Source organism: Trichosurus vulpecula, chromosome 1 (assembly GCF_011100635.1).
Source record: "Trichosurus vulpecula isolate mTriVul1 chromosome 1, mTriVul1.pri, whole genome shotgun sequence".
Lineage (NCBI taxonomy): Eukaryota > Metazoa > Chordata > Mammalia > Diprotodontia > Phalangeridae > Trichosurus > Trichosurus vulpecula.
Genome location: NC_050573.1, coordinates 217,883,709 through 217,911,592, shown reverse-complemented (window position 1 = coordinate 217,911,592; position 27,884 = coordinate 217,883,709). Strand labels below are relative to the sequence as shown.

General features: G+C 36.5%; 1 pseudogene; it reads left to right on the top strand.

The window, feature by feature from the left end:
* The first annotated feature begins 78 nt into the window (after window positions 1–78).
* Window positions 79–24,694, top strand: LOC118836057 (annotated as a pseudogene).
* Window positions 24,695–27,884: the final 3,190 nt, after the last annotated feature.

Below are 27,884 nucleotides of genomic sequence, written 5' to 3'. Positions count from 1 at the left end.
CACAGCTGGATTGATGTGAAATTTTGCAAAGGCTATAGAAGCTGGAAGCACCAAGGTTAAGACACAAAAGAGATAGGCATGGAGAAGAAAAATGTCATGGTATGTCAGCAGTTTGAGGAACCTTCTGATTCCCCACACTCTCCTGCAGATCTGATGTTGGGTCATGACACAGCAGCACCAGTACAGTGCCAAGAGGTTTCATTGCTGCAGTGAATAGCTGTCTCTTCCAGGCACAGCAGGCTCAATGTTCCTCTGCTGAGCAGTTTTGGATTTTAGATATACAGGTTCTAGCCCTCCTGTGGTGATGTGCAAGTTGTTATAAACATGTTTCTTGCTTTCTGAATTTGAATGAATGGCTGTGCCTTCATTCACCAACCAGGAGGCAACGGATTGAGATTAAAACATTCTTTTCCTGGGAGAGATGGGAAGTAGTGAAAAGATTTGCCTGTGAACACAAGTGCTGTCCATCAGTCAACTAATTTTTATGTGAGAGGCACTGTGTTAAGCACTGTGAATACAAAGAAAGGGGGGAAAATAGTCCCTCTTCTCGAGGACTTCATAATTTAATGGGAGAGACAATGTGCAAATGTAACCTTGTCTTATGTTTATCAAGCAGATTTATAATATATGCTCCACATTAATAGTAATTTTGTACTTAGAAGACTGGTTATGAAACGGCTCATTCCTCTAGTTGGAGAGCAAAACCTTATAACATTGGGCTGGGGGTGGATCTCCCAGACCTGGGCTCAGAAAGGTCCCTATCCCCTGTGTTCCTTACATTGTTCCTTCATGCAAAGCAAACAAAAGAATAACTGGCAACATAAAGACAGATTCTGTAATAGGAATTTATAAGGAATAATGTCAAATAAGGCAAATATACTCTTTAATGGAATAAAATTTTAAAACACAAGTAAAAATAATGTTGAAGTGGGGTAGGGTGCACTTTTGTTCTTTCCTCTGGTTGTTTTGTTTCTCTGAGTTCTCACGCTGCCTTCTACCAGAGCAAATGCCCATGATAAATATATATGCTCCTGCCCCCTTGTTCATTTAAAAGTATCTTGTATGTTTTGCAAATGTAGCAATTGACAGTTGCTATCACAGCACAACCATGAATTCTCCCTTCTTGCCTCATTCTTCTAAATAGTTCCAAAACTCCTTCTGTCTCCCTACTACATCTTCATCTCCCCTTTTCCTTATCTGGAAAGCTGATCTTAGGTTAGTTTCTTCTCTTCACAAAATGGGAAAAGCTATAAATATTAGAGGGTTTTGTCACTAGCCAATCTCTTGTTGAGAGTTGTTACCCAAACAACTAAGCATAAAGAGCTATACTGGATAAACTCAAAGAGGAAATAAAATAAGACTAAGGAGGATAAAGAAAGACTTCTTGACAGAAGGTGGGAATTTTTCTGTGATCTGAGGGAAACTATGAGATCAAGATGATGAGGAAGAGCAGTCAAGGAATGCATAGCAGCTATTAAAAGATTGAGAGTTAAAAGACAGAATGTCATGTATGAGAAGCAGCAATGGAGCCAGTGTCACTGGATCAGAGTACATGTAGAGGAAGAGTAAAGTGTAAGAAAAGTGGGAAGGTAAGAAGGGGACAAGTCATGAAATAGAAGATTTTACATGTGATCTTGGAGATAATAGGGAGCCACTAGAGTTGATTGATTAGGGCAGTGATATTGTCAGACCTGAAATTTGGGAGACCAGCTTGATAGCTGAATGGAGAATGGACTGGAGTGGGGAGAGAATGGGGCAGGAAGACTAACCAATAGACTATTTCAAGAGTCCAATCATGAAGTTTTGAGGGCCTGTATAAGGGTGGTGGCAGAAGAGAGATGGGAGCATATACAAAAGATATTGTAAAAGTGGAAGCAATAGGACTTGACCAGTGATAGAATGTGGGGATGAGATTAAGTGAGAAGTTTTTACATCTAAGTTTTTAGCCTGGATGACTGGGATACTGTTGGTTCCCTTGACAGTAATAGGGAAGTTAGGAAGAGGTGAAGATTTGTGGAGGAAAGATAATGAGATCACTATTGGACATGTTGAGTATAAGATGTCTATGAGATATTCTGTTTGGAATATCTAAAAGGCAGTTAATAATGCAAGTCTGGAGTTTTGGAGAGAGATTAGGGCTATACAAGTAGATTGGAGAAACACTAGTACAGAGATGATAATTAAATATATGTGAGCTGAGTGAAATAACATAGAGGGAGGAAAGAAGAGGGTCAAGGAAAAAGCCCTGGACTATCCATTGTTAAAGGGCAGCGTTTGTTAATTTATCTTCGATATCACATATATGCTTGATACTACAAAATGTTCTATTTGAATGAACTATTCTTTCTTTTCAGTATGAGTATATTAAGTGCCTACTCTATACCAGGTACTGTGCTCAGTGATGGGACCACAATAGTAACAGCAAAACAACCATTTCCAAACAGGAGCTTTCACTATAATAGGGGGGACAACATGGTCATACAAAGGTACACACACACATATGTGTGTATCCACATGTGTATAATTACAAAGTTGATATGAAGTAACCTTAGAGAAAGAAGAAAGTCACAGCTAGAGAGATTCTGGCTGGAGGGAGAAATTCATTAGGTCAGGGTTTATGAATACTATATTACATAAATTTGAAACCATAGCTGGATAGAGTCTTTTTGGAATTCCTACACTATCATTAAGCAAAAGTTATACAGAATCTATGAAGAGTCATCACCATAAAAGTCAGAGATTCTAGATTTCTTCATGTCCCTCTTGTGGATCATTTTTTTACTCTTATTGTAAGGATGAGGATAAAGTGGTTTTAACTTTAGAATGTAAGACTAAGGATGCTATTATCACTGTCCTTCCTCTTTCAAATGTTGCAGAATATCTCCTTGAGACTTTGTCCAATCCCAAGTTAATTTACTTGAAAGTTGCACTAACGGTCAGAGGCATTATGGGAGTAGAAAGTATTTATTCAAATGAATAAATGAATAATGAATTCAAATGAATAAATATCAAGTGAACCTTGGGCAATTTCTTTTGAGGGGGCAAGATGTGACTGGAAAAGAGATATTGACTCAAAAGGCCCTTTACTCTGCTAGTTGGAAACGGCGGTGGATTGGACTAATAAAAGAGATAAGTGTGTGATAATTCACCCTACAGGTCATTCCACAAAATGATAATAACGTGTCACCTAAAGAAGCAGCCCTGGCAGCCTAATACAACTCCAGTGTATGGCAGACACTCAATGGAAAAGATGAAGGACAGCAGAAGATCTCACATACTTCACTGAAGAAAGGGAAATGGCAACTTCAGGAATCCGAAAGGAATGCCATGGAGAGAGAAGGAACGAATGGTTGTTGGAAGATAGGAACATTGGAAATATTGCAGTCAGAACATTCCCAAAAGAGTATGAGTTGTCTTGGGTAACACTCTCTTTTCCATGACTAGCATGAATTATTGCATCTCTCCATGCATAGAAAGGTAGAGTTTCCCTTACTATTTACTTGGCAATGATGTCTTAACATACAAACAACCCTTTTTGACATTAACCAAGAACAACAAGAAGTTGGCCCCAGTTTAGGTTTCCAGTTTTATTAAACAGTACTCCTCTTCATGCAATCTTTGATTCAACAAAATGTTACTCTTGCTGTTCCTCACACACATTGCATCTAGCATCTTCATGTATTTTCATAGGCTATCCTCTATACTTATAATACCTTCCTCATCTCCATCTCTCAGGATCACTAGTTCCCCTCAAGCTTAGCTCAAACTCCACCTCCTCTGGGAGGCTCTTTCTGATACTTTGTACCTACTGTCTGGTATTTGTGTAATCTCCACTGGTAGAATGTTGGATGCATGAGGACAGGTAATTAATTTCTAACTTTGTATCCCCAGGATCCAGAAAATAACAGCTGTGTAATATATGCTTATTTAATAATAATAATAGCTGTTATTATTGTTGCTATCATCATCATCATCATCAGAATCATCATCATCATCTTCACTTATAGTTCCTGGGGATGGATGCATTGAATGGAGTTCTGAGTTACATTCATATAACTATGACTGTCAAAAAACCAATCCAAACTGAACCTGGAGGATAGAAACTTCTGCTGCATTGTATCATCTGGACATTTTCATATAACTGTTTTGTGACACTTAATAACCAATGAAATATATTCACACCTGTCCAACTTACAAGACAATATTTTAATTCCTTTCTATTCAATTTCTTTGCTAATGAATCTATTCATCTCCTTTCAGTTTTGAATTGCAAGCAAAAAAAAAAACAGCACTATAAATTTGACATTGAGGGTTAGTAGAGAAAATTTCAACTTGTACAACTTAACAGAAGCTAAAATAGAGCAATAGCAGAAAAAACTAAGGTGTCAGCATCCTTTTGTTAAATTTAGTGCAAGCAACCTTGGGGGTAACAAGTAAGGGTTATTGCCTGCTGGAGGAAAACTATATTAAATACTGTCCACCTGATTACAAATTGGTATTGAAGTTGGCACTGAAAAGTGAAAGTAGAAGAACCATTTTAGACCCTGCATTCTAAGGGACAGTTCAAGCTCCTGTGATGAATGAATAAAGGAGAGAGGCAAGCAATTGGGTTTGATACCCAGAAGTGTATTGAAAGAGCTGGTGTTTAATGATTCAATTATCAGAAGGGCTTTGAAAATCAGGTTACAAAAGAAGCCAAGAGTGAAATTGGGAATAAGGATGCATAAAATAAAAGGTTTTGCAAGATGTTAAAAGTGAACAGGGAGATTTTAGTTTCTGGGCTCCAGCTAGGTATTTCTGATTCTAGGAAGGCACAGTGGGACTACACCAAAGATCAGTTTGAAAATTGACTGGTGGTTACAGAAGATGAATACAAGAGCTGTTGGCAATCATTGTTTATTTGTTTTATTTTTCTAGAATGGATGAGGGATGCCAGTCAATTACCACTGATTTATTGAGAAACCATTTAATAAGCACCTACTACATGACCGATACTCTCTTAGGTGCTGGATATGAAAATGAAAAAGTCCTTGGGCTTATGGAAGTTAGAAATCTATGGAGAAAAAACAGCATGTATACAGTAATAAATAAAAATTGAAAATATATTTTAAAATGCAAAATAATTTCTGGTAGATGGAGAACATCTAAATCTGTGGATATCATACTTATATGGAAGGTAGCATTTGAACCAAATGTTGAAGGAAGGTAGAGATTCTAAAAGGGGGAGAAAACATACTCCAGACACGGGGACAATCTCATCAAGGTGGAGGCACCTGATCTGACAGCAAGTATATCATAGTGATTACAATGCTGACCTTGGGCTAGGGAAGATTTGGGTTCAAATCCTGCCTCAGATACTTACTAGCAGGGTAGCCATGGACAAACCACTTAACTTTTCTTATACTTAGTGCCTCATCTGTACAATGAAAGAGTTGTACTTGATGGCATTGAACATCCCTTCCACCTCTAAACCCATCATCCTATGAACTGACATGGACCTCAAAGAAAACAAGGAATTTCAACCAAGTAGAAAACTGGACAAGTTTGTTACAGGAGAGGGTAAGTACACAAATACAAAATGAGTATAACAAGGTCACAGAATAGTGAAAAAAGCTGGTTAGGCTGCAAGAGGGATAGAATGCCATAAGGCTGGAAAGGCAGATTAGAGCGAGTCCATGGGGACTTTGAATGACAGAATATGAAGTTTTTATTTTGTCCTGGAAGTAATGGGGATGCGCTGAAGACTTTTGAACACTACCTTAACATGTTTAGATTTGTGTTTTAACAATCATGTGAAAGATACAAAATTGTAATATTATTGCTACTACTCCTACAATCTTTAAATAAAAAAGACAGCTAAGTCAATAATGGGTAATAGCTAATAAGGTATTGATTTTGATAGAAGGAAATACAATGTGAATATAAACTACATGCCCCTTACTCTTCGATTTTTCTGCTTATATCTTTCTTGCCTTTGAAGCATAGAATGAAGTGATACAGATAATAAACTATTCTTGAATGCAGCAAACATGTACATGGTAGAAGGCATCTTTTGGGCATCTTACCATTCATTTATGGCTTTGGCAGCTTCATTGTTAAAAGTATTTGAAAACCTGTGGAACATGGTGCATAAGAATTATAATAAATCTCTCTAACTGCAAGGTTGCTCTGACACTTTTAAAGACTATTTTGTACTTTGTACTACTGTACAATTTTCCTAAGATATTATTTAATTTTCATGCATAAAAGTCAGAAACAATGGAGGGTACTACAGTAACTAAACTATTTCCTGTGCCATGAGTTAATCGTAAAAGGAAAACAGCAGGAGATTTTAAAAAGTAAATCATAATTACTCTAAAAGATAAGTCCTAATTTTCATTTAAAAAATCAAGTAAGTATTTGTTTATTCAATGCCTACTATATGCCACACTCTAAATGAGATGCTGGGAGTAGATAGAAAAAATGGAAATACCTCCTGTCTTCAAGGTGTTGAAATAGAGGGAGAAAAAATACAAATAATGGACATATACCATGTTGAAAGATCTAGAGGACTGAAACATATTGGTTGGATCTTCCTATGGAGAATGTACAGGAAAACATAGGCAATAGTTACAGTTGGTGAGAAGAGAGTACTCACAATGATGGGAATGTAGATCTATGAAACTGTTAATGTATGCAGGTCCACTGAAGTCCCCACTATCATAGCAACCCTAGCACAATTGCTATTACCATTAAATTATATTTCTGATAGTCAAATCCAATCTTTCCAGATTTTAAGTATAAAAGTAAAAAATGCATTAGGAAACTTGGATCATTCACACATTTTTTAGAAAAGTTAAGGCACTCAGGTGTCTTTTTTCTGGATATATCTCTATTTAAACTTATTATAGTTCTATTGCATTATATATTTGAGTGAAAAATAAATGGGTCTGAAGAGTTAAGTTGTCTAATTATAGGCCAGCTTTTAATTTATGAAAGAATAATGAACTCTTACTATAATCCTTTCAATAATTTTCCTCCAATTAATAAGTGGGTTGGTGCATTTGCTTTTGAAATGACAATATGACTGTATCATTAACCCTAGTAGCTGATCATCTTACATGCTTTCTTTCTTCAAATTACTTTATTTTTATTTATCTATGCACATGCTATATTACTTCAGTAAAATGTAAGCCACGTGAGGAGAATGATTAGAAAATGAGATGGATTGGTCATGTAATGAAAATCAGTGGTGGACTGATTCATTAGTCATTACTCTCCCCCACCTGTTAAGAGAACCAGAGGGAGACTACCAACATGTTGAGTAGGTCCTCTTTAAGGGATTTTTTAGACTGCATGGAAAACAATCTCATTTGACGAGGAATTTCTATTCCCTACTTGTAAAATCAATACCCATGCTGAAGATATTCATGAATCCATTGAATCAATCCAATTTTTTGCGATGAATAAGTAGACAGTATATACATATATACATATATATATATATAAACACACATATGTGTGTATATACATACACACACACACACACACACACACATATATATATTCATGCAGAGTGCATTTTCATATATGGTAAATGTTGTATTAGGAAAATAACATATTTTTCACCATTAAAGCTCCTCTGCTTGTGTTTGAGTCTTATAACTTAGAAAATGCACTACAAAAAAAATAAAAAAGGACAACTCATCATCCTGGCTTTATTGTGTCTATAATTTTAATTTTCCTGACTGTTTGCCTGCACTTGAAGCTCAGTAAATTTATATAGGAAAGAATAAGTGGATCATTATGACATAAATAACTGTTGTAAAGAACAGTTTTTTAAAATTATTCATAATGTATCATCTTTATATTGTCAGGTTTAAATTGGTAGTTCTGTTTAATTACAGTATTAAGTCTATACATACACGTAGGACAGGTTAAATTGGACAACCTTTTCTGAAACCTGATATAAAATGATTGTTTTAACCCTGGCGTATTTCCTATGGTTTGCTTCTCTTATCTAATAATCCACATTAACTGTGTTTCCAGTAGCTTGTCTATTGAATCTCGGCCCCTGTTTCCAGAAGTCCTGGAGGCCATTTTGAGAGGGGACCAGGTAAATTGGGCTACTGAGACACAGTCTAAGACCTTAATAGACAAACAACAGTTTTCTAAGTATTGAAGTTTCAGTCATTTCAGCCATCTGATGCAAAAATATCCAGTAGTTACCTTTAACTTAGGACTGAAAATGGACAAATTGGAAGAGTAAGGTTGGGGTGTGAATATACAAATTTCATGTGCAAAATACAATGAAGCCAACCTGTTTAAATAAAGTTATTGTTCTTATCTATCCACTTTCAGCCTTTCTGAGTTTACTCTCCCAATTCTCACTGACATTGAAAGGCTGACTACTCCCTTCAGGTTTCTCATTCTAAGGGTAACCCTAAGGGTTTGAGGCTTCTAGTTCTGTTGCTCACAAGCCCATCCGGAGAGTTCTCAACAGTGTTCAACCAGTTGACATCAATAACCCTTTACAAAAGAGTACTTACTTAGTAAGAAGGTATAGTAAGAATAGTAGCTATAAAACATCACCCAAACTGATATCTTGCTTTCCCCTCTGCATATACAGAGTCCATGGAAAAGGAGTCTCAAACTTAAAATTACAAAAACAAAAGGTAACATATAGAGAACATTGGACTGATTGGGAATCCCTGCCATGGGAAACCTTTCCACTCTTTGCAAAGTCCCTACTAAGTTAATTTCATTATCAAGCATTACCAAGGAATAAATCACAACTCTGAATACCTAGGCTGATTCCTAACAGGGTAGTCTATATAAATTGATCAGGCAATCAATTTCTGGGTCTAGGAGATCACATGAGTCCTATTCTGGCTTTGTCACTGGACTTGGCTACTGCTGCTACCAGTTCTAGTTGCCAGTGAAACCTCTGGGAAAATTGGATGGATGCCTCAGTCTCATTGGTCACTAGTGATCATTCATCTTAGAATACTCATTTGTCTACAATTAGGAAAGAATAAATACAAAAGAAATGAAGGTTCCATATATGTAAATATGGCCGCATGAGCAGAAAATAGGAAAGCTACTGCCATTCCCCCTACCAAGAAGATCAAGGTAGTTCTTGACTCATTAGCTTCCAGGAAGGAAAGGTGCAAAAAAAGTCAAGGTATGAACCTTTTAATCACTTTATACAAGAATGCAGTTTTAATTCTTTGGCCAACAAGATAGGATTACTTGTTACTTCATAGCATAAGCCTTCTAATTAAGCATGGCTAGAATTAGGCGGACCAAACTTCTATCTTGCTTAAAATCAGTCAGTCAACAAACATTTTTTAAGCACCTACTTTGTATCAGGCACTGTGCTAAGTGCTGGGGATACAAAAAAGGCAAAAATCTAGCTTCTGCCTTCAAGGACTTCACAGTCTAATGGGAGAGAGAATATGAAAATAACTTAGGTACATATAAGGCATACAGCATAAAGGCAATTAATCTCAGGGGGAAGACTCTAGCAGTGGGGGAATGTGTTGTTGATGTATTTTTGCTTAATTTGAAGATCTTCCCATCCATTAATATGCCCATGTGACCTGCTTAAGTTGCATGAAACCCTAAGTCACATAAAACCTGTGGTGGGAGGAGCTTGCTGAACAGGTGGAACAGGAAGGGTGGAAGTTGGTCCGAGCAGTTAGAACTGAGGGAGAGAGAAGAAGCAGGCAGGCAGCTGTGCTGTGAGTGTTTGTTTGTGGGAAGGCCCTAGCAGGGGGAGGACTTGGGAATGGTGGTGCCCCCTGCAGTGATAATGTATATAAACTTCTTTGTTGCTGTATTGGGAATCAAGATGGGCTCTTAGCACATATTCAACCAAGTGCCCCTGAAGAGCTTGGCCTTTGTTTTCTTGATTAAATTAGGAGTCCTTGATGACCTCCTGGCCTCAATGGAAAGCCTAGTTTACATGGGTTTGAGTGACATGTTTGTGACATCAGAGGCTTTTAGACCACGTGGGTTTAAGTCGCATTTTTGTGAGGATTTTAGGTCACATGAATGAGTCACATGTGTGACTCACCTTTGACCCTGAACAAGATATATAAACCCAGAGTCTGGCTTTCTCTTTTAGAGCTCTGAGCTACAGCAGGAGTGGTATGTGACTCTAGGCAAGCCGTTGTTATGAGCTCCCCGGCTTTGAAGAAAACCCAGATGTTGATGCTTCTCTGGTAACTGTATATTGTGATTTTGTCAGACAGAAATCTATCGGTTGATTTGTGTTTATTTGCTCTGTTTGTATTTGCTCTGAAGCTCAGGGTGCTGGCTTTTCCCCCTGAGCTAAGCGAATATTTGTATGTTCAATTAAATTGAGATTGTTAATCCCTTAATGCTACTTTCCTTAGTAAAGCAGATCCAAAGAACCTGTGTTGTCAACTTTCTGTGTGTTGGTTGTTGGTGGGTCTTACACGCCTTCAGCAGCCGCTAGCAAATTGTTGCAACAGTTGCTATGCTGGATTTGGCTTCCTGGTGTTGGGATTTGTCATCTGGTGTTTAAATAAATGTTTTGGTTTTGTCTTCCATATAGAGAGCCTGTTTTATTTTGGAATTTAGAGCTATTCCAGCATATTCAGAGTCACCTTCAGAGCTGTGAGTATTGCGTTGGTGATACAGGGAAGAGGAATTCAGAGAAAAGGTCAGGATGGGGAAAGATCTCTTGTAGAAGATGGGATTTAAACTAAGTCTTGAAGGAAACCAGAGAAGCCAGGAGGCAAAGCTGAGGATAGAGATCAGGAAATAACACATATGCTCAAAGGAATAGGGTTTCATGAGTACTGTGTACACTTTCTAGCTTTATGATTTTGCTCAGTTAGGTAACTAGTCAATACATATTTTTGTGTGTTCTCTGTGCCAGGTACTATAGCAATTGCCAGCAATAAAAAGAAAGTAAAAGAAAAGATAATACTCTCCCTTCATTCAATTGACACACATTCTAATGAGAGACATAACATATAAATAATTAAACAACTATAAGGGTAGATGGGAAGCAATCTCAGAGGGAAGGCACTCCAGCACGGAGTCAGGAAAAGGTATCCTGTAGAAGGCAGGATTTGAGCTAAGTCTTAAAGAAAGCCAGGGAAAGTAAGAGGGAGATGGTACATATAACAACATTATAAACATGGGGAAAAGCTCAAGCAAAGACCTATGGCTGTGTATGAGGAACACTAAGCCAGTATAACTAAATAGTAGAGTACCTGGAAGGGAGTAAATCGTAAAAAGATAGGAAAGGACTGTCAAAGGTTTTACATGACAAGCAGAGGACTTCATATTTGATGCAGGAGGTAATGGGGAACCCAGAATTAGGGTAAGGCTCATGTCAAAACAATTTAATCTATATAGGTTACATAAAAACTATTAATAACTATTTTATATAACATAGAATCTATATATCTATTTAAGTATATACCTATAATTCTATCTATCCACATCCATATTTATAATTATTGCCTCACACACATATGAACATACTCATAGATGCATATATGTGTATGTATGTATACATACATGTATGTATGCATGTTCGTATGTTCGTATACATATATAGGACAACTAGGTGGTTCAGGAGATAGAGTGCTGATCCTGGAGTCAGGAAGACTCATTTTCCTGAGTTCAAATTCAACCTCAAACACCTACTAGCGGTGTGATCTTGGGCAACTTATTAAACCCTGTTTGCCTCACTTTCTATAAAATGAGATGGAGAAGGAGATAGCAAACCACTTCAATATCTTTGCGAAGGAAAACCCCAAAAAGGGTCATGAAGAGTGGGGCACAACTGAAATGACTGAATAACAACAATGCATATATGTCTCCCAAAATGTTTGTATTTTTATACGCCTATATACGTATAAGAATGATACCTATATACATGAATATGTATGTATATATTTATGTTTATATATGTATAAATATGTCATATATTCCTTTGCACATATGCATATGTATCATATAGTGTAATATCAATTAAGTTAGGACTTTCTTACTGTTTTAAAATGATTAATTGAGTGTCTTTGATTGAGTCTCGCTAGGTGCAAAGCCCCAGGCCGAAACCCCTATCTACTAGGTGCTAAGCTATGTGGACATGAAGCCCTCAGGGTCCTAAGGGGAGTTGCTAAGACCAGAGCCAACAGTAGGAGACTGAGTTCTGGTGGCTCAGATGACGTTTGATGATGGCTAAATAATGTATGAAAAGAGAGAACAGAGTTATTTGCTGGGGGCTCTCACTCTTGGAGGCATGCTGATATGGAGACTCTGGGCAGCTGTAGTTAAGAGCCCCCCAGCTTGTAAACCCAGATGTTTGGACTTTGTTAAAACCCTGGTAACTATTCATTGACATTTGAATCAGACAAGGTCTAAGTTTTGTCTGTTGATGCTTGTAATTTGTTTTTATTTGCTCTGAAGTTCAGGGTGCTGGCTTTTTCTCCTAACTAAGTGAATGATATTTGTATGCTGGATTAAAGTAAGATTGTTAACCCCTTAACATTGCTTTCCTTAGTAAAGCAGATCAAAAGAACCTGTGCTTGCAGTGTTCTTGCTCTTGGGCTTGTGTTGGTTTTTCACCCCCACAGCAGCTGCTAGCCAAATTGTTGCAACATATAAACACATATGCATATGTGTATTGTGTATTTACATGCATGCATGTTCTTCATATATGTTATATACATATGGATTGGATGGCATCATCTCCCTGATGTCACGGTCCTCTTCAAGAATGGAGGACAAACAACAACCTCTGTGAGTAGTAGTAGGAGCTGCCTCACCGAAACTGGCAATTTGAGCAATTGATTTCCTTCCTTCCTTCTTTCCTTCCTTCCTTCCTTCCTTCCTTCCTTCCTTCCTTCCTTCCTTCCTTCCTTCCTTTCTTCTTTCCCTCCCTCCTCTCTCTGTCTGTCTCTGTCTCTCTTTCTCTGTCTCTCTGTCTCTCTCTCTCCCTCTCTCTCTCTCCCTCTCTCTCTCCATCTCTGTATCTGTCTCTGTCTCTGTTTCTCCCTCTCTCTGTCTCTCTCTCTTTGTCTGTCTGTCTGTCTCTCTCTGTCTGTCTATCTGTCTGTCTCTCTCTCTCTCATTTGTTCCCTTCCCTTCCCTCTGTCCACATAGGGTATGATACCCTTACCTGCAGATACTCTGCCCAGAGAAATGTAAATTTTAATCACTGAATTCTAGTAAGATATCTTTGTGTTTATGGACTAGATATTTTCTTAGGGACCTTACCTTGAACCAAAATCACTGTAGCTCTCATTGATTGTCCAACAATAGGTCTCAGGCCAAGCCCCACTTGGTCATTGTTTGGACCCTGATTGGCTAACAGTGGATGTAGACAGCAATTGTTTCTGTTTTGGCCAGAAACCCTGAAGGTCTTCCCCTCTCAAATTGAATTTTTTTTGAATAGGTTATAGAGACCATTCTTGGCCTCATTTCTTATCTAGCCTTAATCTCTGAATGGCTGTTGCCTCAAACTGAGAGTTGTTAAAGACCTTAGCTTAAAAAGGCCCAGGTCTCCCACTGTATTCAGGGCCATCTCCAGTTGTTCTCATCTATATCTTGCCATTGGACCCAGATGGTTCCAGAGGAGAAAGTCAGGCTGCTGACTTTGCCCAGTCCTCCTTCACATAAATACAAATTCACTCACATGTCATGGCATCACTTTCCTGATGACACTGTCCTCTGAGTACAAAGAACAAAACAACAACAACCACCACACCATATATATATACACATCTATTTGTATATGCATTTTCACCTGATTCTGTGATGCTTTTCAAATTGCTAAGCTAGCAAGTTCTCTTTCGGACAAAAGTGTGTTCCTGGTATTCAGATTGATTTTACTATAGGCTGTATATAAAAGTCTGTAAATAAGATGACAGCATTATAAAAGATGTCTTTTGTCACATCTCTTAGGAAACCATCTGCTTACATTGTCTCAATGATTTCCCTCTCTACAGTGCTTCTGACATTCATCAGAAAAACTGTGGCACTGTTTCTGATAACTTTTTAAAGGACATGTTATGTCCAAAATTTCCTAAAGTACAATTTTATTTAAAGTATTTTATATACATAACTTGTTAGCAATCACACTTCACAGAAGCTAGAGGAAAAGTTGAGCTAAATGTTAATTTTTTTTGGAGGGGAGAAGGGAAGGCAATTGGGGTTAAGTGACTTGCCCAAAGTCACACAGCTATTAAGTGTCTAAAGTCTGAGGCCAGATTTAAACTCAGGTCCTCCTGACTCCAGGGCTGGTTCTCTACTCACTGCACCACCTAGCTGCCCCATAAATGTTATTTTTAACAAACCTCTACTCAATAACCATTCAAAAAAATTTAGAGATGGAAGGAACTGTTGACAAGCTTGTCCAATTTACACACCTAAATGAACTGCATGGCATCACATCTGATCATTGAAAACCTTCTAATGAAGAGAAACTACTACCCTCAAGGCAGCCATCCAACTGACAGTCCTCATTGTCAGGCATTTCCCCCAAAAATAATGCCTAAAATTTCCTTTTGACAACTCTTACCCATTACTTCTTGTTGTCCCCCACTGTGATCAGTCAGAATGTATTTAATATTTCTACATTCACAGTGCAACCCCTCAAATACTTGATGTTTGTAGGGTTTAGAAAGTCATATTGTCAAAGTTCCCAGAAATGTAGGTAACATATAGCTCCATAAACAAAAATTAAGATTAAGAAGGAGAGATAACAGCTATCTTCAAAAAAAATTTACCTATAACAACACAAATAATCCTGTGAGGAATTAAAAAAAGCAATCTAAGAAAACCAAGTTTGTTTTCTTTGCACTAGAATTCCCTTATATATTCAGATTTCAAAAAAGACAAGTATGAAAGAGAGGAGGAGAGATTCTTCACTAAAGATGAATAGAAAATATTTAGGAATTTTAACTACGACTTCAGGAAGATTAAAACTAGGAATGAGAGAAACCTGAGGGAATATTCTAAACATAAGAAAAAGGCTTTTTTGGCCTTTTTATTGTTATTATTATTAAGAGCATGGAAGGGATAGACCCAGTGCTTGGGAAAAAATGGAGTAATCAGAATATGACACTCCTTATGTCTATATTCTAAGGATCTTTGTTTTCATTGGACTAAATAAATCCTTCTAAATCTTCATAGATGGTCTTAAAAACTTTCTACATCAAAAATAATAAAAACAACAATAATAAATTATTGTTAATTAGCTGTCCTGGGAGTAAGCCTCTCTAAACATACATAGGCCTTTGTTTCTATGATAAGAAACATGAATTCCTATTCAAAGCAGTGCTAACTTGACAGAAACTTCCAGAGCTTATATTCCCCTGGAATAGCTTTAAGACTCCTAAGGTAAGACTGGACCATTCTCAGTATTTGAGGAGTATTGTAGTGAAGGACCTAGAACCTACTGAAAGAGAGAAAACAACTATGCCATTCTTATTCTACTTTTTTCTTCCCTACCAAGAAGAAGGTCATATTCAATCATGGATATTTGGGACACATTTGAGCTCTATAAGAATGTAGTAAAAATATATAACTACTTTAAATGATTGGAAATATTCAGACTTAACAAAATTGCACATCAATATACAGAAAAAATCCTGAAACAGAAAAGAAAAACAGATAATAGTAAAACCACTGTCAGTAATCATTGAGAAATAATAGAAGATAGAAGTGGTATTCGAATACTTTTAACAGGTCAACAGTAGCATAATGAAAAATGTGTGGACTTGAATTTCATAAACACTTGTATTAGGCCTTTCTCTTTGGCATTTAATTACTATGTGACCAAAGTCTTATGCAGTACGTATAAATTTGAGAACTACTTTCCCAACCCACACTCTGAAGAGCAGGTCAGGATTGGGGATTGTTTTCTCTAATACTATCACTCATGGGCACCCATCCAGTGTATCCCCAGTATCAACGACCAGTTACCATCTGCCTGATATCAAATACTATTTCATATCTCTCCTATCAATAGCTCTCAATATGAACTAGTTAATTAGCTTACACAATGATATTTACTGAAAAAAATTAGCAAAGAAAAAACTGTAAAAACATATCTCTGAATTGTAGTACATTCACCTACATAGGAAAACCACTGAAATGGTTGTTGTCAGCATGGATCAAACTTAAAGTTGTTGCTATAAGACATCTCCATTCTACAAGAAGCTAATTTCTGGCTTTTCGAACAGCCAATGGGGTTGTGAAGTCTGTGGCCATATCAATTCACTGATCATCGATGCAGATTGCTCTACAAGATCGGCTCAGTAGCTATGGATAAAAACACATTCTACTAGGGATTTCAGCAGCTAGACCTATGATAATTCTTTTTTTTTTAAAGATTTACATCTTTAATTTTCTTTTTTTGAGGGGGGAAGACAAGGCAACTGGGGGTAAGTTGCTCAAGGTAACACAGCTAGTAAGTGTCTGAGGCCAGTTTTTAACTCAGGTCCTCCTGACTCCAGGACCGATGCTCTCCTCACTGTGACACCTAGCTGCTCCTATGACCTTTGCAAGCTTTGAAGGTCAAGACAATCCAAACAGGATAGAAAAAAGACAATAGAGAACAAATGTGCATCACATGATGTGAATGGTGGGGAAAGGCCTCCCTCACCTAGAAGCTTACAATATTTATTTTTCCTTACTCAAAATACTCAGGGGAGGTTGAAAAACAGAGAGAATGCATACTTTTCTGTTTATGCCTTTTGTAACTATGTTCAGTTATGGTTCAGTAGATAAGTAAAAGGCTTTCCATCACCACTCAGTAAGCTGACAGAAAACAGTAAAAATCAAAATACAATAAAAACCTCTCTATACTCTGAATTGGAGGCATTATACATCATCCATTAAACTCCATCAGTATTTTTTGGAAACAGATTCATCAAGCCTCAAATCACATTGCCAGAAAAAAGAGCATAGTACATTTGGTCCTAAAACTGGTCTCCCATCCACCAGCCCCTCATTACAATCATAACTCAAGTTGCCTGTGTTTCCATTTCACCATCTTTAAGATAAGTGAAATTCTAACTATAGAACTCACCTCATAGGGTTTATTGAGAAACAACTGATACCACAAATATATGACTACTTCTCACCAAGCCAACAATCCAGGCTACTTTGCCACCTGACTCTTGTTACTATCCCATTTTCTTTACCTGGTCCAGCCAAACTTCTAGACCTATGTTCCTGGTACCTTGAGAAATTGATTCCTTTTTGTAGGTAACTGAGTGTGTACAAACTTACCTAGTTCACTATATCTAGCTGGCCCCAGGTCTCAGATCATATTTCTTCACCTTCTGATTTTCTTCAGCCATCCACACAGACCTTCTTGCCAACTACCTGCTCACTTCTGCTCTCCATCTCTTGCTATAGGCATAGTTATCAAAGAAATAGTACCATTGTTTCTGGAAATAATGTGACAATTGACTGCCGAATTGATCAACTCGCCATCACTTTGTGTTCTGAGACCAGAACTTTTTTGTGTGACACAGAGCCTAGAGCTCAGAACTATAGCAGAGCTGAAGAATCGTTTAGTGTAGCAGCAGAAATGTCTGTCGCATATCCATTAGAGTTCTAGTAGACAGGAAAAAAGCATCTTCCAAAATGACATTTTTGAGATATTGGTCCAGTTTTATTCAGATTATTCTGTTACTTTCAAGGGACTTTTCACTTAATGTTCCCCATTGACATGAAATTTCTCTCATTATACACTCTCATTGTCACTCAAGTGCCATTAATGAACTTAAATTTACTGTCCTTTAATTAAATCAGAGCAGAAATCGTTGATTTTGTAGTCAGTATGTCAAAGATATGCTCATGGTATAATGTAGTTCAGAATCATGATGCACCATTTTCCAGAAAAGATCCATGTAACATTAAAAATGACAAGCTATTGCTTATATTAAAGGTTCCCAGTCATAATAGACAGATGATCTTTAAATGCATGAACGACGTTAATATTGCAATGGACTCTGCTGACTTCTGAAGTTAGCTGTCACCAATTTATTCTGTTTTCATTCTCCCAATTAGCATAGTCTAGCTAAATGTTCTGTGAATGTTTATGTCTGAGTTCTGAAAATGTTTCCATAGTCCTTGAAAGAAAGAAAACAATAATTAATCTTGATCTTAGAAACTTCATTTCTTAAACATTTTACGGGTAGGAAAGTATGCTAGGAGCTAGATATTTAAAAAGTACATAAAAGCATATAATAAATGATAATAAAAACTTATTTCATTATCTATGTCATCTGAAGAGTTAAAGGTTATTAACTTTTGTAGAGATCACAAAAAAGAGCTTCTGGAGGAGTTATCCTTTGAATTGGGCTTAAAAGGCAGAATCAGGGCATGTATTAGTAAATTACTTGAAAACAACGCATTTTTACTACAGTAGTCTATACAGTCCTTTCCCCTAATTGCATTCTCTTATGTTTACTTCCTCCTACTATGTCTCAGCACACCAGCAAAGCATGACATTTGTCAAGTATTACCGAGTCTAAAAATTGACCGTATTTTCTTTCTTTATCTCTTTTTCTTTCTCTCTCTCTTTACTTCTCTCTTTTTAAAGTAACATTTTATTTTCCCCAATTACATGTAAAAACAATTTTTAACATTCTTTTAAAAGTTTGGAGTTCCAAATTTTATCCTTCCTTCCTTCCCTCTTCCCTGAGATGGTAAGCTATGAGACATAGGTATACATGTGCAATCACATAAAATATTTCTGTATTAGTAATTTTGTGCAAGAAGACTTGAAAAGGAAAAAAGAAAATGGAAGGAAGGAAGGAAGGAAAGAAAGAAAGAAAGAAAGAAAGAAAGAAAGAAAGAAAGAAAGAAAGAAAGAAAGAAAGAAAAGAAGGAAGAAAGAGAAAGAAAGGAAGGAAGGAAGAAAGAAAGGAAGGAGGGAAGGAAGGAAGGAAGGAAGGAAGGAAGGAAGGAAGGAAGGAAGGAAGGAAGGAGAAAGGAAAGGAAAAGAAAGAAGGGAAGGAAGGAAGAATTTTTTTCAGATACAGAAATAAAGACCCAGACAGAATACTTTTCTTGACTACTCACATAATAAATTAGAGGAAGGGCTGGAAGTAGAACCCAGTTGCCTACATACCTAAATTTTCTGATTTAACACCCTGGCTATGATACATAAGCACCATTTTGAATAACCAAGGTCAGTTTTTTTTTTCTTAAGATGTTCCCGCAACTGTCTACTCAGTAGGAAACCAATCAGTATTTTCTTTATTAATGACTTCAAGCACATTGAAGAGATAGATATGGAACAAGGGCATGGCCTGATTTGTTTGTTTTAAATTGCAATAGCTCCAACCACTTGCAATCTCCTGTTGAAGAAGTAGGGATGAGGGTGGAAGAAAAGAAAAAAAAAACTAATACTTTGTTTACACAGGAACACATTGTGAAGAACATTTATCACTTCTACCTTTCTAAAGTTTCCATCACGGAAGTGAGTTGTGTCAAAAAATTGTCTCTTGAATAGTTTCGTTTTAAGATGAGTTTGAACAGGCACTTTGATAATGAGTATATTACTGAAATTCAAAATAACAAATTAAAAATTTGAAATGGGAATCTGTAAACTGAAATTCTAAGAAAGAACATCCCAGCAATATCAGCAAGCTCCAGCAGAGAGGAGTGATATCCTACAGAAAATATTTAGAAGCTGAAAATTAATAGGGAATAAAAAAGAGAAGGTCTGTTAGATAAAGTTCTCATAAAGGTAATATCTGATGTGATTAAAACATCATATAGGATATGTAACAGGGTAACTGAATACCCTGAAGTTTCCTTTTGTTGTGCTATCTTCTACTATTTCACCCTTTTGTCCTATCTTTCTTAATAGAAATGAGTGACAAATTCTAAAATCATAGCTCCATGTAGTTTCTCTTGCCATTTTTGCTATTTTGAATCAAGGTTACATGGTCCTGAATAAAGAGTGAATCACAGTTATCATTAATTATTGTGGGTAAAAATTTAGTATATCTATTAATTGTGCTTTGGTTTGACCTTTTATTACTATGGTTTAATATTTATCATTATGTTAATATATCAGGGATCTTTATTTCCTGAATGTGGGCATCCTCTTATCAGATAGCAGATGATCTTTAAACATTTCTCTGACTAAAAGATTCATCATCCAATGGCCAATGTGTAGATAAGAACATTCAAGCATAATTAAGTTGTTTCTTAGGCAAACATACCTGCCATCCATCAGCGGGACCATATCTGAAAACTTTTCAGCTTTGTGACACTAGACCTTGATCTCTACTGGCATAGATTCAGAGAATCCAAAGGGTTTTTTTGTTTGTTTGTTTTTTGTTTTGTTTTGTTTTGTTTTTCTCTATGCTGCTGAGGAAAACTCCAGAGAGGATCTTGAATAAAGGATTATTTATATGAGCATAACTAGAGGGTGGACTGGGTTGGCAACCATAACTGGCCTCAGTTTTTTAGATATTGTTGTTGTTGGGAGGCAGGTAGGTGGCATAGTGGATAGAGTGTTGGCCTGGAGTGAGAAAATCTCTTCTTCCTGAGTTCAAATCTGGCCTCAGACAATTAGTAGTTCTTATGACCCTGGACAAACCACTTAACCCTATTTGCCTCAGTTTCCTCATCTATAAAATGAGCTGGAGAAGGAAATGGCAAACCACTCCAGTATCTTTGCCAAGAAAACACCAAATGGAGTCATGAAGAATCAGATATGAGTGAAAAAGACTGAACAACTAGCCTAAGCTCTTTACATACTCATGATTATTTCACATTTACATTGTCATCATCATCATGATTTCACCATAGCACCTTCTTCATCATCATGGATATTATTATTATTATTTTAAGTAATAGATATGTACAAAAAGATCTTTCGTTCAAATACTTGTGGTAAAAGTAAAATATTCTCAACAGAATAGAATTTAATTTTTGAATAATTGGTCATGAATATTAATTTGTCTGGATATTGAAATTGTTTCAAGTGATTATTTTAAATTTCAAATTAAATTTCATATAATGTAGGAACCTCAGATACTAACAAAATTAAATTTTGAATTTTGTATTACCTACACCTTTTTTTAGTAAATTATCTTTTGAAGAATTAATCCACACATAATTATTTTTGCATAGTACTTTTACATAATAGGTTCTATAAAAGACAAATTCAACTGATGTTTAGCACATATAAATACTAGTAAATTAAACCTTTTCTGACATTTAGACATCTTATTATTTCATTTTTTACTGAATACTTGCTTTCTTTTTGTATCTTTTTAAGTTATGATGAGAAAAGTCTGCCAATAGGTTCCTAATTTTTAAAAGTCAGAAGGTATCACTGCAATATTTGATTTCTTTTTTTTAAGCCTTCCTTAGCTTGTGTGTCTCTTTTACTAAGTATGTGAACTTGAAGAAGTCACAACTTTTATGTTCTAAATTTCCTCAATTATAACATAAAAATAATTAAACAATCTATCTAGTGGGTTTACTATGAGATACATAGGTAAAACACTTTATAACCAGAAAATATTATATAAATGTCACTAGTACTTTTGCTAGTTATTATTCCAATGTTTTATTTATGCAAAAGATACATAATAAAGCTCAAAAGAAGAATAAAATATTGTGCATTATGATTTCAGAAATATAATCATTATACTAACTAATCTTAACTAGTAATCATTTCACCCATTCATTCAAGAAACATTTATTTGGCATTTACTATATGTCTAGTTATATACTGCTGGGCAGTAAAAGATCAATCAAAACAGTCCATGGCCTCAAGGAGTATGAAATAAGTAATGTTCACATACTATTTTTCGTACTATCCTAAGTAATAGAAGTCCATTCAAAATAAGAAGTGAAGGATTTGAGCTCTGTCACTTACTTGACATATGACCTTAACATCTTTAAACCTTAGTTTCATCATCTTTAAAGGGAGTCAATAAAATTCTGATCCTCAAAGAGTTATTATGAATATTTAACAAGTGTACTGTCTGTGCTTTGTAAAGTATAAATAAAACACTAAACAAATGCAAATTATTATTATTAAAGAAATAACATCAATAAATAGGTTCACATTAACCATTTTCATTTCACAGAATCTCCAAAGTGAAAAGGACCTCAAACACATCTAGACTAATCTATATGCAAATAAAAATACCCTAAACCATATACCAGGTAAATGGCCATTAAGTTTCAGGCACCCAGCTAGTCAATAAGCATTTATTAATTGCCAACTCTGTTGCAGGTCTTGTGCTAAGCCTCTGCTTGAAGATAACTAGTAGATAACCTGCTGCTTCCCAAGGTAATCCATTCTACATTTGGATAGCTATAATTTTTGGAAAAGTTTTCCTTACATCAAATAAAAAATTGTTTCTCCTCAGCTTCCTTCTGTTATACTTATTTCTATCCTTTGAGCAAAGAAGAGGGAAAAGCATCTGTCTTCCAAAGACCCACCTTTATATACTTACAGTATATTGTATATAAGTAAGTAGATAGGTAGAGAGGTAGGTAGGTAAGTATGAAGATGTAAAATATTATTCTTTCTCCATGATCTAGCCCCTTTTTCAGCAGGAAAAATAATTGTGCTAGTGGGGACCCTTGACACATGTGCTTTGCGTATAATAACCTCTGCACATAAAAGCATTCTGATATGTTCTTACTATTTTTGTTAATTATTGTTGGTGCTTTCCTTTACTTTTAGATGCATATTTTTACTGTTTTGTTTTACTTCTAGATGCATATTCCAGAGGCAACAAATTGGAACTCTGGTGAAGCATGGTGAAGCATTTTAGCAAATGGCAAGTGATGAGGGCAACATGGATGGCCAGAACAGACTTAGAGAATTATAGTCATGGCAAACATAAGTGAATGATAAATGTCATTTCTGCCTCTCTTCCAACAGAAGCAAAAGGTTAACAACATGAGAAATTTATGTGCAGGAGTACAGAATATATCCTAGTACTCACAAAGCCTTGTCCTATAAACTGAATTAATAGGCCAGATTGCAGCAATTGTCGAACGGTATACAGTGGGTTGGCACTGCAGATGGTACCCTCAAAATGTGCATCCTTATTTTCACTGGAGCTGGAAGGATAAAGCTATAGATCAAACCATGAAAATTCTGATCACTCCAGGCATTTTTCATGTGAGTTCCGTTGAGGAGAGATGACTGACATTTCATGGAATAAGGAAGCTAGATAATATTTTTTTGATGATAATATAAGTCCCTTCAAGGCATGTGTCACATTTTATTCTTTGGACCCTCCACATGGAGAACAAGTTTCGAAATGTAGCAGTTTCTCTGTAAATATTTGTTGCTAATCAATAAGTTATAAAAAACATAGTTCAAAGTTAATAGTGTGCTACTTAATGTCACCTTTCAGTTATCAGATATTAGGATGGAATGGTAGATAATATAAGTATACCCTACCTAATGTTTTTAATTCATTCTATGAAAACATGATGCTTAGATGAAATGGCAATACAGGAGGCAATTCTACAGGAGGAAATTCTCTGGATGGATGAGTAGACAAAAAAAATCTGTAATCTTATAGCAGGTTTTCACAAAATTACAATGGAGTTTGGCTGCTCTACATTACAATGTTTATATATGCTTGTGTGCATATGTATGTATTTGCATACATATATATGCATGCTTCTATACATACATACACATATCAACTGCAATCAACTACAAAGGACCTTTGAAGGAAAATGCTATTCACCTCCAGAGAAACAACTGATAAATAGACTTAGACATAGTATTGTTTTACGTATATTGATAACTCTGTGTCAAATGGTGGCCTTTTCTTGTGTGGGGTGAGGAGAGAGAGAGGAAGACAGTTCAGAACTTAAAATGGAACAAAAAAAGAAATTTAATTTAATTTGAAAATAATAACCATAAAGAAAAGAAAGAAAAAATATTCTTCTGCTGTTTTTTTCTCTGTGATGAATGCTGCAGGTCTTGGGTTCAAGAGAACCTGTGGCATTCACATGGGATGACAGAATTGCTGTGAAGCTGCCACATATACTCTTGGTGTTGGACAAAGGCACAAACACACATACATGTCGGCAAGGGACAGTGCATGTAAACAGCTATCACACTGCTCAATGACGGTCTAGTTTCCCTTGATAAAGACGATGGAGGCTAAGGAGACCAATAGGAAGAATGCTTCTGGGTCACCGTGTGCCCTGATCTAAGATGGGGAAAAAGGCCACCGGTCTGTTGTGTCCAAGATCCCAGTGCTGAAAGCGAGTGCCACCCATGGGATTGAGAGTTGTGGGTGCAATGACTCAAGGAGGTGTATCGGACTCTTATCTGGTACAAGGAAAATAAAAAGAATACTGAGAATTACTGGTTTTGACTAGAGTCCAACAATGAAGGGACCCCATGGTTTGGAAAATGCTGGTACATCCATGATCTACTTATTATGAGTTTGATCTAGAATTTGATATCCCTGTTACATATCCCCCGACTGCACCAGAGATTGCCGTCCCTGAACTGGATGGAAAGATGGGAAAGATGTATAGAGATAGCAAAATATACTCACCTGAACACTTCAGACCCTGGTTTAGGAATGTACCAAAGTTTGGACTGGATCATCTCATGGCTCCAGGGTTGGGCCTTTGATTGGCAGTAGAGATCCCAGACCTGATCCAGAAGGGGGTGATCCACCACCAAGAGAAGTAATCTCTCTGTCTGAACTTCTGATGTACTTGGCTCCTGCCTCCTTCAGCCATCACCACCTTCATCTACCCAATTGATACAATGGGCCTTCTCTGCCTTTTGCCTTTAAGTTACAGTGATTGGGCCTTTGGGTTGCGTTGCTACAGATAAGCTTTCCCACTACTCTGGCATCACCTGGGGAAAGGGCTGAGAGCAACTGGCAGACATTGGATCATGATTCCACCACTTCCCAGCTACTTGGAAAGGTGTGAGGATCCTGGAGAGACTCAACATGAAATGTGTGTCACCTCCTCTGCTGGAGGCAGTATGTAAGTCCTCCTTGAATAAAAGCTACTTCCCTTGGTGGGAAGGATTTTTTTTCTCCTTCCCCTACCTGATGAATTAGAGTTTGAAAATAGACTTTCTAGTATGTGTATTTCCCTTTACTGTGTGTTTTGTAGTGAATCTCATAGCTATCCCATCTTTTTGTGGTTAAAGCTTGTTTGTTTTTATTTAATGAACAGGTTCCTAAACTCCTTTTCTCTAGTCACTACACCACTACACACTCCAAGTTTCCAGAGTGCTTTTTTTTGTCTTTGGCTAACCAGTGACCTTTAATCTAGTTTAAGGTTCTCTTCTAATCTTATAGATGTTACTCTGATATTTTTAAAATAGACAACTTAATATAAAAACTGTTAAATGAAATCTAATAATGATTAGGAATATGATTCTAGTAAATCAAAATCCTAAAATGGCTTCTTCTAAAGTAGCTTTCATGGGGCTTTTGTCACTTATTAGCTTGCCCTTCCATTCTCTCCTAAGTACTCTTTCTTCTAGTTAATTTCTTATTTCTGAAGATTGGTAGCTCCCATAAGAAATTTGTCCCCATGGGGAAAATTTTGTGTATATACCTAGAGATGGGCTCTAGCAGTGATCAGACTCATCCTCTTCTTATAAAAAGTTATATTGTTTATTTGGAGTAAAGGTTCTATACACACCTGTAATACCACTTGTCTTCACTAATGAGAGTTTTCACTCCAACTGGAGTAAGACAAATGAAGAAATGTAGTTTGTTACAATTTACTTAATGGATTATAGAGAGAACTTTGTTGATTAAGTGAGAGGATAATCCCATTTTATTCTAGATTTGGGGAAGAAATGTAATGTTTTTATAAATAAAGAATGTTGTCACATTGGAAAAGTCTTCTATTTATTTTTGCAGACCCCTCACCATAGCACAACTCTTTGCAAAGCCTGTCCCTCCCATTCTCCCATTGATGAAATCTTTCTGGAGCTTCCATTTTGTAGAGGGGCTCATGCGGGCCTGCATTCATTCTCCTCCACTCTCTGTTCCTGAGTTACTTTAGACTTCAAATAATGTCTCTGTACCAGGTACCTTCTTCCCAACCCCACCCCCAACTCCCAGGCTGCCTCCTCCCAGCTTTCTTTTGTATGTTGCCTTTCCTGCATGTACTCATTGCTTAGCACAGTGCCTGGCACATAGTGCCAATAAATAGTGGATACTTAATGAATGTTTGCCTCCTTCTTTGATTCCATTCAAATGTAACTTATTTCTCTATATTTTGGCTTCTTCAAATTCTCTCCCTCTAGGACTCTCCCTGAAAAGAACCTGATCTATCTCAAAACTGGAAGCCAGAAGAACTAAGATCACTACTCTACCACACTCCCACCAAATCCATTACTCACCTAGGCACAGAGAGTCCAATGTTTTCCACCAATTTTAAGAGTATTGTACAAGTAAGCCTAAGCCTCAGATTACACAAGAAAAGACAAAATTCTGTACCAAGTACTTACAAGGAAAAGGGATCAACCAGGCTTTATCACATTAAAAAGCTTTACACCAGTGGTCACATTCAAAGGGAAATAGGAGCCTCTAAACTATAGAAAAGTATCTCTGTGGGCTGCATGTTGATTTTATTTTAAGATGTAATGTTATTTATATTTTATTGTAATCTTATTTATTTTATCTTTATATTCATATGATTTAAATGTTTTCCCTTTTTTATCTGGTCAGAGCAACATATACTGGCAATGTGTATGTGGAGGGGGAGGATCCTCTGACCATGTGTCTGACACCTCTTGTTTATTATGTGCATCATTTAAAACATTTATTAAAATGCAAGTTAATAAATTATTTTCAAACCCTAGATAAGGTTCAAAGTCCTTGACTTCAGGAGGCTGTCAGATATTCTAAACTGATCATGCTTTTTCTTGTATTTTCATACCATCTTATTGTGAATATTTTGAAAATTTGATTTTTTGAAGACTATGATTTGTTTCTTCAGCAATTTAAACTATTTATTATTTTTATACACACGTATAATTCCTCAAACATCAGCAAACTAATAGAACATACCTATGCTGATATTTTTAACATAAATTTTCATTGCTATCTCTTGTTTCTAAGACACCTAAATTTCCTTCAGCATCCTTTCCTCTACTCTCTCCTAGAGAACAATCCTATATTACGACCACAAATGATAATATTTAAAAGGAAGATCAAAAGTCATCAAAACCAAACTATACATTGAAACAATTTAAAAATATATGCAATGAATATGTGTTTAAAAATTAGCAGAGATTTTTTTCTTCCCATTCATCACATGCTTTATCGTAAATTTAGAAGAAGCTGTTCCTATAGGAGAGAGAGAGTGATTATAGAAATATTGCCTGATGATAGAAATTTCACTGTATTCCTTAATTATATTATAGGCCAAGTTCTGCACTCAGTCCTCCTCCCCATTATCATCTTCTTTCCCATTTACCATGAAATCTCTCTATGCCCATGTCCTCACACCCTTCTACATGCTGGTTGCCTGTGTGTAGCTCTGGCTTCACTTCTCCTAAGGCAGGATGCTTTCCATGGAACTATGACACCCTCTCAGAGGTGGTAGTTGCTATAAATGATCCTTGAGGATTGTACCCATTATAATGGGTACAATGATCCTATCTCCCATTAGAAAATATATATTTCCCCCTTCCCGCCACTGAATCAAGATTTCCACCCCCCTTATTTTTCCCTTCTTTTTCCACATCGCTTATCCTGAAGCCCTTCTTCCTGGGAGACCGTAGGAGTTATTTTTCCTTCATATTTACCATTAAATTGATTAAGATTTATTCCTTTCCATCTTCTATCTTCCCTGTCCTCTTTTATGTACCTTCCATTCTGCAAATTAGTCCCACAAAGTACAGT